Here is an 11214-nt window from a genome sequence, read left to right as displayed (position 1 = left end):
AAAATTATAACATATTCAAGTTTGGTAAGATTAAAATATCAAAAAAAAGTTACTCTGTAATATATATATATATACAAATATATATACTCAAAAGATAAAAAAACAAAGTCCGATTCTCTGAACAAATGTGTTCCTTCGATGATGATGATGATTTTGATGATGATGATGATTGTCCTTTGATGATAATGGTCCTTTGATGAGGATAAGCTTTGACGAGATCTAGAAAATGTTGATTTGTGTTTCTTATTTATTTATTTTACTTTGTTGAAGATTCACACTGTTCATTCACTGATCTTCATCCCATAGCGTTCTTAAGCTTTTTGTGTGGAATAAAAGGTGAGGAAAGAGAATGATAAATTGGTCCATCCTTTCCATTCTTCATATACAACAAATAAGAGAAGTTTTCCTTTTCTCTTTTTTCTCTTTTCATTCCATCCTACCACACGCCTCCTTAATCATTTGAATAACTTCTACCCGCTTCTGATATAGTCGAATTGCTTTAATACTACGTAGCCTTTATCAGGAATTAGACAGGTATGATAAGTTTTAGAGTATTACATTTTTGGTATCTTAAGTCAAAATTTTATTGCCCTTAAATGAATTAATTATAAAAAAACGGAAGTTGGTCAAAATTTTCATGTTCCACTCCGCAATTATACGTCGTCTATTTAATCCGTTAAGTAAGGGACACATTCGCCATTTCCCTGAGTTATTCTTCTTGTTCTTCTCCTTTCCTGACTATCAATTATCATAATCTTCCTCAACAGCAAAATTAACACCAAATTACAAAAAAAAAATAATAATAATAATCTAAAAAATTTAACAACATAATCAAACCTTCTTTTACTAATATGAATTCTAATTCTAATGTAACACGAAATCTTCAAGTTATAGATACAATTATTAAAAAAACCGATGGTATATAAATCCAAAATATAGTCACATATAGCAAAACCAAATATAGATATAACAAAATAAAAACAAAAAATAAAGAAAAAATTCTATTGTTTATGACACCATCTAAAGTCTTCTTCTTACAAAGATTGACCACCAAAAGAACTGGTGGTGGTTGTGCATCTATAAGGATCGAATTGGGGATTTTTAATCCAAGATCTTCATTTGATAAATCTGTTTGGTGAGCTATCGATCACAAGATCTAGAGGAATGATCCATCAACCCAAAAGAAATCGGATCCATGGGTTTGGTGTTCACAAGATTCGATATTTTTTTTAGGATCTTTTCCTCATTTCCCGTGATCTACAATAATATCAGATTTCATGGGTATGTAGAGGATGAAAAATCGATCAGAAGGAGGTAAATACAGTGATTACCAATCAAAAATATGGTTTGATTAATCATAGTAGGTTGCAATTATCCATGAAGGTCAAATGCGTGAATAAAGTTGATAGAGTGATGGAAAGTGATAGTTTAAAAATATAGACATATATAGGCAGTTATTGTGAGACTGTCGAGAACTGCGAGAACTAATCTGGTCCACTCAAATATATAAATCTATGGTTGATATTCTGCAGTGGCATTTGTGTAAATAAGGATCGAATTTAAAGGTTGAAACATGTGTAAAGGGCGTTATCGGAATAAAAAAGTAACAAGTATTAATGAAAAAAAAAACAATTAATCAAAACAATATCCCCCAATTGTCACAAACTGAAATCTCTGCCCCCAAAAATACTCATTGAATAACTCATAAAAACATTCTATGAAGATGGAGTCAAATCCTAAAATTAAAAATTAAATATCAGCAACTGAAGTTAAAAATCAATGGTGTTTGTGTTTTCAACTAATAATCTGGGATTTACTAAAAGTATATTTCAAATATAGATGCAGGATTATCATATGAAGAAAAGTAAAAAAGGTACTTTTTTTAACCTAAAAAAAATTATTTTTCGAATCATGTGATCAATTTATCTGGTTTTATAACTAATTTCGAATCATGTGTTTTTAATAGGAAAGTTCGATTCATGGATTTCATATTTTTCTTGTTTTTTCATTGGTAAGAGCGATTCGCAGGAGTGTTAGAGTAAGAATGTTGAAATCGTGTAGCAATTTCACTAACAAAAAGCTATTGGTGCGCGGTTAATTTGACTGGTCCTTCAAATGATTTCGATGATGGTATACCTGAAGCATTATGTATTTAGTGTTAAATAAGTTGTTTTTTTAGTAATTAAGGGATGTTTGTCGGTTGGTGTAAACTCTGTTTGATTTAGGGTCACATGTGTTTGACATAGAAAATTCAATATGGGTTTAAAAATTAAAATACATATGAAATTTATGGCGTGTGTATGATAAAACACAAGACATCCTGTAATTTTTAAGTTATTAAATAATTAGGCTAAATGTAGTTTACTGGTGATATTAGTTTGGACACTTGTATCTTGTGTGGTTTTTTTGTTATCGAATATATGAATGGAGTTAAAACTGTGTTGGTTTTTAGTAGCTTCGTTATATTGTGGTTGGAGGGCATAGTAATGTTCTTATTTAGATGTAGTAAACAGATGATAATGGGTTAGACACATGTGAGAACTTTGTGATTTGACACATGTTTCCGTATCATGTGCACCTGTGTTTGCAAAAATTCGTATATTTTTTTATCTTATGCATGAGTTGGGTGGCGTCTTCTAAAGTGGTACAAATGTGTTGTGACTAATTACGTATTAGGCTGTAATTTTAACATGTGTATTGTATAGTGGAATAATAATATATGTTTTGACAATGGAATTTATCATGTTCGTTTTGTGATAGACTAAACAATTGTGTTCAACTAATGTATCCCCATATACGGGATTGTCATATTAATTTATTTGCCTTTGGTATGTTGTATATGCGTATGGTCCACATGTGTGTGGCAATGTGAACAGTTTCACCGATGTATCCCCACATACGAGATTGTCATATTAATCTGTTTGCCTTTGGTATGTTGTATATGTCTTTGGTATGTTGCCTTTGATAATTATTAAATGCTTGACATGTGTGTGGCAATGTCAACAGATACACTAGAATTACGATTGAGTGAAAATGTTAATAAAGGAATTAAACGAGAACAAGGCCAATCAATAGAACAAAAGCAGGCAAAGGGCTTAAAAGGAAAGAAAGCGGACCGGTGGATGAAAATAAGGGCAAACGAAGTTAAAGGAAACAAGTTGGGGGAGATTTGAAGGATAGGAATTGAATATGATGGTTGGCGATGAACAAACCATAAGAAGTCACCAAGGCTCAAAACGATTGTTAGCGAGGTCCAGAACATTTTGAAGAAACAAAGTCATAAGGAGGCAGGGAAGACAATAGCAAAGAAAAATCACGCTACACTCAGAACTATGACATCTCTTAATTCATTGTGTCGTGCACTTCATGGCCTAAGTGCCACCCAGTGGATATGTATAATTGAGATGGGATTTGGTAAGATGTTAGCATTTGACATAAACGAAATCCCACCTAAGCTAGCTTATCATGTTTTGAATTGCTTTGATGATAAAAGACTGGTAATAAAAGTAGGTGAAAGATTGATAGAAGTGACGTCACAAGTGGTACACGAAATGTCAAGAATACCTCGGGGGATGAAGCTTCAATCCGTGGAAGGTGAAACGCATGATGGATCTGTTGTTGATGTGTGGAAGCAACGAAACGGGAGTAAAATTGTTACTGCTGTCATATTGAAGCTTCAATCTGTGGAAGGTGAAACCCATAATGGGTCGGTGTACACATGTTTATTACATTAAAACTATCAGAACACATGTTTTTATATGTGCATATGTTTGTGGGTTCGATGTACACGTGTATGGTTCTGTGTACACATATGTGGGTCGGTGTACACATATTTTTATAAAATAGTTTCACTTGTTTCAGTGATATACAATGAGTATTATGACTTTACATATGAGGATTAGATGTAAATCACACTTTAGATATGTATACTCTATCAACATCTTAATGAGTGCACATGTTTCATGTTTACAAACACATGTCTTTGTAGATTGCAGATTTGGTATACTTATATGGTGTCATGTGTGTGTCGATGTACAAATATAGAACATCTGTGTCAAATTGATGTACATTAACTAATATATAATAAGAATAAAAAGAATTAAGACTTGGGTAACTTATAAGTATGGATGTGTTTTATCCAAATGGATGCTAATAAGTTGTAATGAGTGAAAAAAAATATCAAAGTCTTGTGTAGGCGTAAAGAAATTACAAGCAACTCGAAAAACTTATATAGTAAAACATGAAAAAAACTGTGAATTAAACCAAATTCGTGAACTAAAACAATTAACGATACAGCAGGATAGCATTTGTGAATTAAAAAGACTTAGATTGAAGGTGCATCTATGGCTGATCCTTGTTTTGCCTGTTTTGTTGCAACTGGGGCTTCAGCTTCTTTTTTTCTTGACCTCACGGTTGCGTATGTCATAGCTATCTTGGATCCCTTTACAATATTTAGACATACACGTTTCTTGACATGTTTCTCACATGGCTCGACAAATCTTTTGCCAATATTGTTTCCTGAACCATTGTTGTTAACATTATTGGGAGCAAACATGTCACATTTACCTGAAACTATTACACCTAGCAAGTCCATGAAACTTGTTCGTCATCTATTGCACCATCAGATCTAGGAAAAGCAGAAAAGGTTGACTCTGATAGTTTGTTAACCTTATCAGCAAAAGATGCAAACATCACAGGATCATGTCTTAGCCTACTTAAACACAATTCGATGCCTGAAATTGCTTGGCTACCAATCTGGTCTACCTCAGCATGCTATGGATCCATCGTTCCTATTTCGAATAACCTAATAACCACAAAACAACAATGAGATATCTGGAATAAGAAGATTTTTTAAAAGATCAGTCCACAAAACAACAGGTTTATATTCTTAGGGAGGTTTATGTTGTTTGGCAACTTTACCTGGTGTCCAAAAACGGGTTCCTTTTCGTGTTTCATGTCATTCATATCCGCTATCACTATTAGAACCAGAAAGAAGTAAGTCCTGATATAATACACAACGAAATTGGTATATATATAAGAAAGCAAGTTCAATTGAATTGACAAATCTTGCAGAAACTTCTAACTATGGGGCTGAAGTATTTTTAAATAAAATAATTATACACATGTGTTTTTCACATTTGAATCTAATCTAATTGTGATAAGAACTGGATTATCATCAATAAAAATACATGGAAATGATTAAAATAGACTTAATTTAGTGACATATTTGGATTGTAAAATGAAATCACCCTTTTATATGCTACAAGATTAAAAAAACGAGCTATGTATAATAATATACAAACTAAAACATAAAACAAACTTTAAAATAGATGAATAATGAAAACCTTCAATCATCTTATAACTCTCAACACCAACTGATTCAAGCTATCCACTTTCTCCGTACGAATTATAATATCAATATTATAATCCATTTTGACCTCTTTTTGAATAAAAACCGAATTAGAATTCTCTGGTAAATCCTTTTGATTACTAAATGAATTCATGGATAGATATAAAAGGGGGGATTCTTTGTAATTGTTATTCATGATAACTGCGGGCGAATAAAGGGGATGAAGTTGAACGATTCAGGAAGGGTAATTTATTCCCTTTTACAAATTAATATTGTATTTATAAATTGACCATACTATCCCTATGATTTTTAATTAAAAACTAGTTCTCACAGTTCTCGACATTTTGTTGGTTCTCGTTTTATTTTTTTACTATATATATATACATATATATATAGTGAAAAGTTATTTTGAGAACCATTAAAAAAGCAAGAACCTTTGAGAACTTTTAAATTCAATCTTAACCACCCAAAAGTTAATCAATGGCTAATATTAATAATGGCATTCTGGTAAATAAATGGAAAAATATTGAACGTTTATTTAAATAGAAAAGGGTGTTTTAGTCACTTTGATTAATTAGAAACGGTTTCTCACAAATTGGGGAACACTAGATTTATTTTTGAAGGCTCATCAAATCATTTTTTCATTCCTTAGCAAACTACGATTTAATTGGTAAGCCAATTTAGAACCCACTATAAACTTTGTTTCAATTAATGCATCCTTCTGAGGGTTGGTTATTATCTACAACCCAATTCTAAAATTTCAAATACATAAAACCTCCAAAGTATTCAATTGGAAGTCTACTCAATGCGGCTAAGTTTGGATTTTGTTAGTTGTATAATTGTGTAATTTGTTTTATTATGGAGATGGTGCCATTAATATTAAAGACCCTATTCTCATTCTTTGTTCTATATCTTACGTGTTGAACCCTTTTATTCCATATCCATTTAAGTATATACGTACATATTAGTATATGTGCATAAAAAGTGCTACAAATATAAGTATATAAATATTTTGTATATAGATATTGTATCTATAAGTTGGTGATTACGTGTGCATAAACAATGCTATGAGCATATGTATGCAACTACTCCCTCCGTCCTAATTTAAATGTCCAAGTTTGACTGTCTCGGTCTTTTTTTCGCAACTTTGACCATTAATATAATTGTTTGTGTTTTATAATACTTGGTGAAAGTTATATCAATGTACAATATATTAAAAACTCAATCGATTCATCCATTTTACATCAAGTATTACATAACACAAATCAAAATCTAGACAGTCAAAGTTAAACAAGATTGACCAAAAATGTCAAACTATGACATTTAAATTGGGACGGAGGGAGTATTTAGTTGACGATCACATGTATGAGCATATGTACGTAATTATTTATTTAGTAATCACATGTGCATAAACAATTCTATGAACACATGTATGCAATTATTTTGTAAATAACAATTGTGCATAAACAATGATATGAACACATGTATGCTCTCCGCCCGAGATGCTATTTTTTAACTATTTTTTAATCGAATCAAAAGGGTTCTTAAAAGTTCTTACCATTTAAAGGTTCTTAAAATAACTTTACCATATATATATATATAGATCTACCACCACAAGCCGCCAACCACCGCACCACAACCTTGTAACGCCGGAGAAACTAGAAGTGATGGTGGCAGCTTCAGCTTCGGCTATGCTATTTGGTTGTAAATCTCAGCTCCATAGGCCATTTGAAGATCAAAATGGGAGTAGGAAAAGAAGGCGGGTATCGAAAGATGATGATGAGGTTGACTCGGTTAAGGTGTTCAGGAAGCTTAAGAAAGAGTATTATAATACGGGTACTTTTCATGGGAAACCGTCGGGGTGTTTGATGTATGAATTATGTGATTCTTTGATGAAAAACAGTGTTGATTTATTGTGGTTGGCTTGTGTAGCGTTAACCGATCAGTTTGTACACGAGAGGTTGACAAACGAAAGGTACCAAGCGGGTGTGATGGAGCTTGAGCAGCATTTAGGATTGTTCATGAAGATGAGCCCCACATTTAGGGGGAGTTACTTCGGTAACCTTAAAAGATGGGACGAAAATTAGTGCGCCTGAGGCTTCTAGGATTCTTCATGAAGACGAGCCCCATAACATGCTGTTACAAGAATGGAATCTTTTTGATTCGATGTTGTGTTCTTCATATATGGCGACCAAGTTGAAGACTTGGAGCGATAATATTGGAACTAAAAAGCTTATGTTACTTTTTGCTCAAGTGGGGTTTGCGCTTGATGAAAGTAAACAGAAGTCGGCATATGAGTATCGAGATTAAGAAGAAAATGAAAGATATGTTTGACCATTTCAACTGACTTGACTACTTGTACGAAACCCCACAATAGATCTTTTAGTCGGTTTTCTTCCCCTGAATAGAATTTTTCTTTGTTCAAGCCTCAGAAAAAGTTTCAGTGACAAGTTAAGGGACTTTCCAAGTAATTAGCCCAAAAGTGAAATAGAGAAGAATGATTGCTTAAGCATCTACATTAACTGAGACATGGGAAAAAGAGGGCGGATATGGGAGTTTCTACAAAACACAACACCGACCTCTCACTATCATTACTACCTTTCCGTGTCGATTCAGGTGTATCCATTGACTAAAAGGTGGTACGAATTAAATAACAATAACAAAGATTGTATCTTAATTTACGGCTAATTTAATCTTGCTCCGACCATTAAAAATATCCCATATTCGTGCCATACCATTTTTGGTAGTTTGGAATCTCCATATGTGTAACACCCCGAGCTAGGGCTCGGAATATTACGAAAATTAAATAGCACATGATGGAATTATCATAGGTAACTAAATGAAAATAGATGAATTTAGTGAATTCAATAAGTTTAAGACAAGAACAATACAAAATGCATAAGGAGCAAGTAGCCATCAAAAGTTTACAAAACAATCTAAAAGATGGCGAACGATCCTAAGCATAATGCAAAAGATGGGCAAGCGAATCCATGAAAGTCTAAGCCCGGGTCCAACAATCTATCAAATCATGCATCTTGTCTTGGGTTCACCTGGTTACCTGAAAAGTGTACTAAATAAGTCAACACGAGGTTGGTGAGTTCGTAGAAATGATTCACAAGGAACCATTGTCAACAGTCACAATGTCCAATCACAATAAGATCATATGGCATAAAATAGTTACGTGAAATAAATGAATGAGCACAAGTGGTGTAAATGTCCGAGTCATGTATCGTATGTAAGCATATGCCATGATGAATATCAAATGTAGGCAAACTGTAACACCCCACCATTGGCGGAAACATGAGGTGTCATAAAAAGTACAGCACGACATGGAATTACATAGATACTGCTAAATGAAATAGAATATAATAAATATATTCCCAAATACATGAGTTCAAAGTCATAACAGTGCTAAAATAGCTTATTACAACCAAGTCCATAAAGAAATAATCCAAGGCATGTAGCCTTAAAGTCTAAAAATAAATAAAGGAGCACTAATCTCCGAAGTCCAAGCCTAGCATAGTAGTCTTTATTCCTGATTAGCCTGAGTACCTGAAAAGTATACTAAAACGTGTCAACACAAAGGTTGGTGAGTTAGTAGGTTTTATGTCAAAAGTCTAGTCGAAGAAATAAGTCTTTTGTCGATTCTTTTAAGTCTAACAGGTAATAGTTCAATATATAACGAGCAGACTTATGCCATAATAAGTCCAAAAATCTCAAGTCTCAATGTCTCAAAGTCCGGCCTTACGGTACCTGCCTTAGTCCAAAGTCTCAAGTCTCCAATACACATAAAAGCACGTCATATACAACATAATCACACATATACAACAAGACAACAAGACAAAAGCACGTCAAATGGCACAAGTAACTCTATACGCACAGGCTCAATATTGAACATAAAGCAGAAATCGACAAAACTGTTTGAAAAATAAGTATACTTTCCACCCCAAAACTTGTAATAAAAAGGGGACTACGAAACTCACCTAAAAGGTGTTATGAAAGTATAACGAACGAGCACGACAAGCACAATCAAAGTCCAGGACAATCAACACCTATCAATAGTACATGGCAAGACACAATGAAAGTCTTTTATCTTAAGTCTTAGCCTATTAGAAATGCCTTTAAATCCATATGTCTTTATTTAATTTTTAAAACGACGTTTATTAAAATTTACGAGACTCAGATAAACTGAACAAGAGTCTGGATTTGACACCAATGACCTTTTTTAAGTTTAAAATATATTATTTTATCAATACAACCTGATTTGAAATCATTACATAGCCCAAAATAAGTTTTACTCGAATTTAATCAAAATTAGACGAAACCGGGAGATTTTAATCGAAAAGCTTACGAAACCGAAACGAGTCGAGATTGAGCTCAACCTTATGGTTGAACTCGACCAACTACAACCCAAAATTGTTATTTTGAAACCATTTAATCATACGTCAATCAATTGGACCAAAACTACACTTTTTGAGAAAACTAGTCAAGTTTAAGAACCGATTAAGCGCGTATGGACACGAAGGGCCAAAGAAATCAATTATATGAGTAGGTAAGTGGTTGAAATCGACCATGACAGGTCTAGTTAGACCTGGAAAGAGGTCAAAATGAGTTATTACCAGAACTTAAGGGTCCGAGCGTTAAAATAAGTCATTTTGGGTCAAACTAGTAACTTTACGAGACGTTTAAGCGACAGAATCCATGAGAGGTCAACCTAGACCAGAAGAGTTCGAGCTAGACCTGATTGAGGTCGAGCTAGACCTGCCTAAGTCGAGCTAGACCAGGTAGAAGTTGAGCTAGACATGTTCGGGGTCGGATTTGGACGCATTTTGAGCAAAAACGACGATTTCGATGCGATTTTTGTTAAAACGACGTAGATTATGGCTAGCCACTTCATACCCATGAATCTTGGATGCACAAAAGTTACACAACTCAGTACAAAAAGGGTGATGTTCGACCGATTTCATACGTCATGTGATTGACAATTGCACAAATCTTGATCTAGGATACGAAATCGACTAGTTTTTGAGTCTTTTAGCCAAGTAAAGGATATCTTCAATATGTAGTTGCACAAAACCAATTACATGAATGCATAATATGTCAAATCAAAGCCTTAATCAAGTTTCAATTCGTTTCTTACACACAAATGTAACCGAAAGATGCACAATCCAAAATCAAATGACATGATTCACTTAGCTTTTGATAAATACCGAAAAAGTAAACGTATATATACATATAGAACGAATTAAATAGATGAAGAATAGACTTACCCATGTTTTTGATGATGATTATGATAATACACACTTGTTTCTTGATCGATGAGTGAAGCCTTGATTGATTTACACGTGTTTAGAACCGAAAATCAATAGAAAATTTTGCTAGAATTCTTGAAAGAAAACCTTGAGTGTGTGTAGCTATGTGAACGACCAAAACAAGGAAAAGAGGGCAAAAGGCTGGTCTTCTATTTATAGGGAGAGCCAAGGGAGGGGAGGTCCGTCAGACTAACAGAACGCTTGATAGTTTTAGTCCTTTTTGCTTACTGGACGAACACCGAATGTCATAGAAATGATTTGACCATATTTTATGATATATTTTTGAATTACGAACACAACAACTAGTCACATGACCATATTTGACTCACGAAAGTATTTTAAGTCTTTATTTAGGCATTTCTATTAAACAGCTAGTTTTCCTCAAACATTCGCACCAAGTCTTAAAAAGTCTAAAACACTAGTATACAATAAAATGACATGTCTTAATCATACTTTAATCCATAAAAACTCACGTCTTTAGACTTATGTTTGACGGTTACTAACCTTATTCGAACAGAAAAGTACAGTCAGACGAACGCTCAAGTGACGATT

At 33.5% G+C, this 11214-nt stretch overlaps 2 long non-coding RNA genes across 3 annotated transcripts; one reads left to right on the top strand and one right to left on the bottom strand.

Annotated features, from left to right (window-relative positions):
• Nucleotides 1-1976: 1976 nt before the first annotated feature.
• Nucleotides 1977-3888, top strand: LOC122586013. The gene is made up of 2 exons (XR_006321847.1): nt 1977-2130; nt 3007-3888. It is a non-coding gene; the product is annotated as an uncharacterized LOC122586013 (long non-coding RNA).
• Nucleotides 3889-4234: 346 nt separating this feature from the next.
• LOC122585754 lies at nt 4235-5550 on the bottom strand. Of its 2 annotated transcripts, none has more exons than XR_006321775.1 (3): nt 5346-5550; nt 4921-5002; nt 4235-4804 (listed from the first exon to the last, which is right to left on the bottom strand). It is a non-coding gene; the product is annotated as an uncharacterized LOC122585754 (long non-coding RNA). The 2 variants fall into 2 exon arrangements; XR_006321774.1 differs by having other exon boundaries at nt 4921-4976.
• Between the last annotated feature and the right edge of the window lie 5664 nt (nt 5551-11214).

Source organism: Erigeron canadensis, chromosome 1, assembly GCF_010389155.1.
Source record: "Erigeron canadensis isolate Cc75 chromosome 1, C_canadensis_v1, whole genome shotgun sequence".
Classification (NCBI taxonomy): Eukaryota; Viridiplantae; Streptophyta; class Magnoliopsida; order Asterales; family Asteraceae; genus Erigeron; species Erigeron canadensis.
This window is presented reverse-complemented; position numbering and strand designations above follow the sequence as displayed.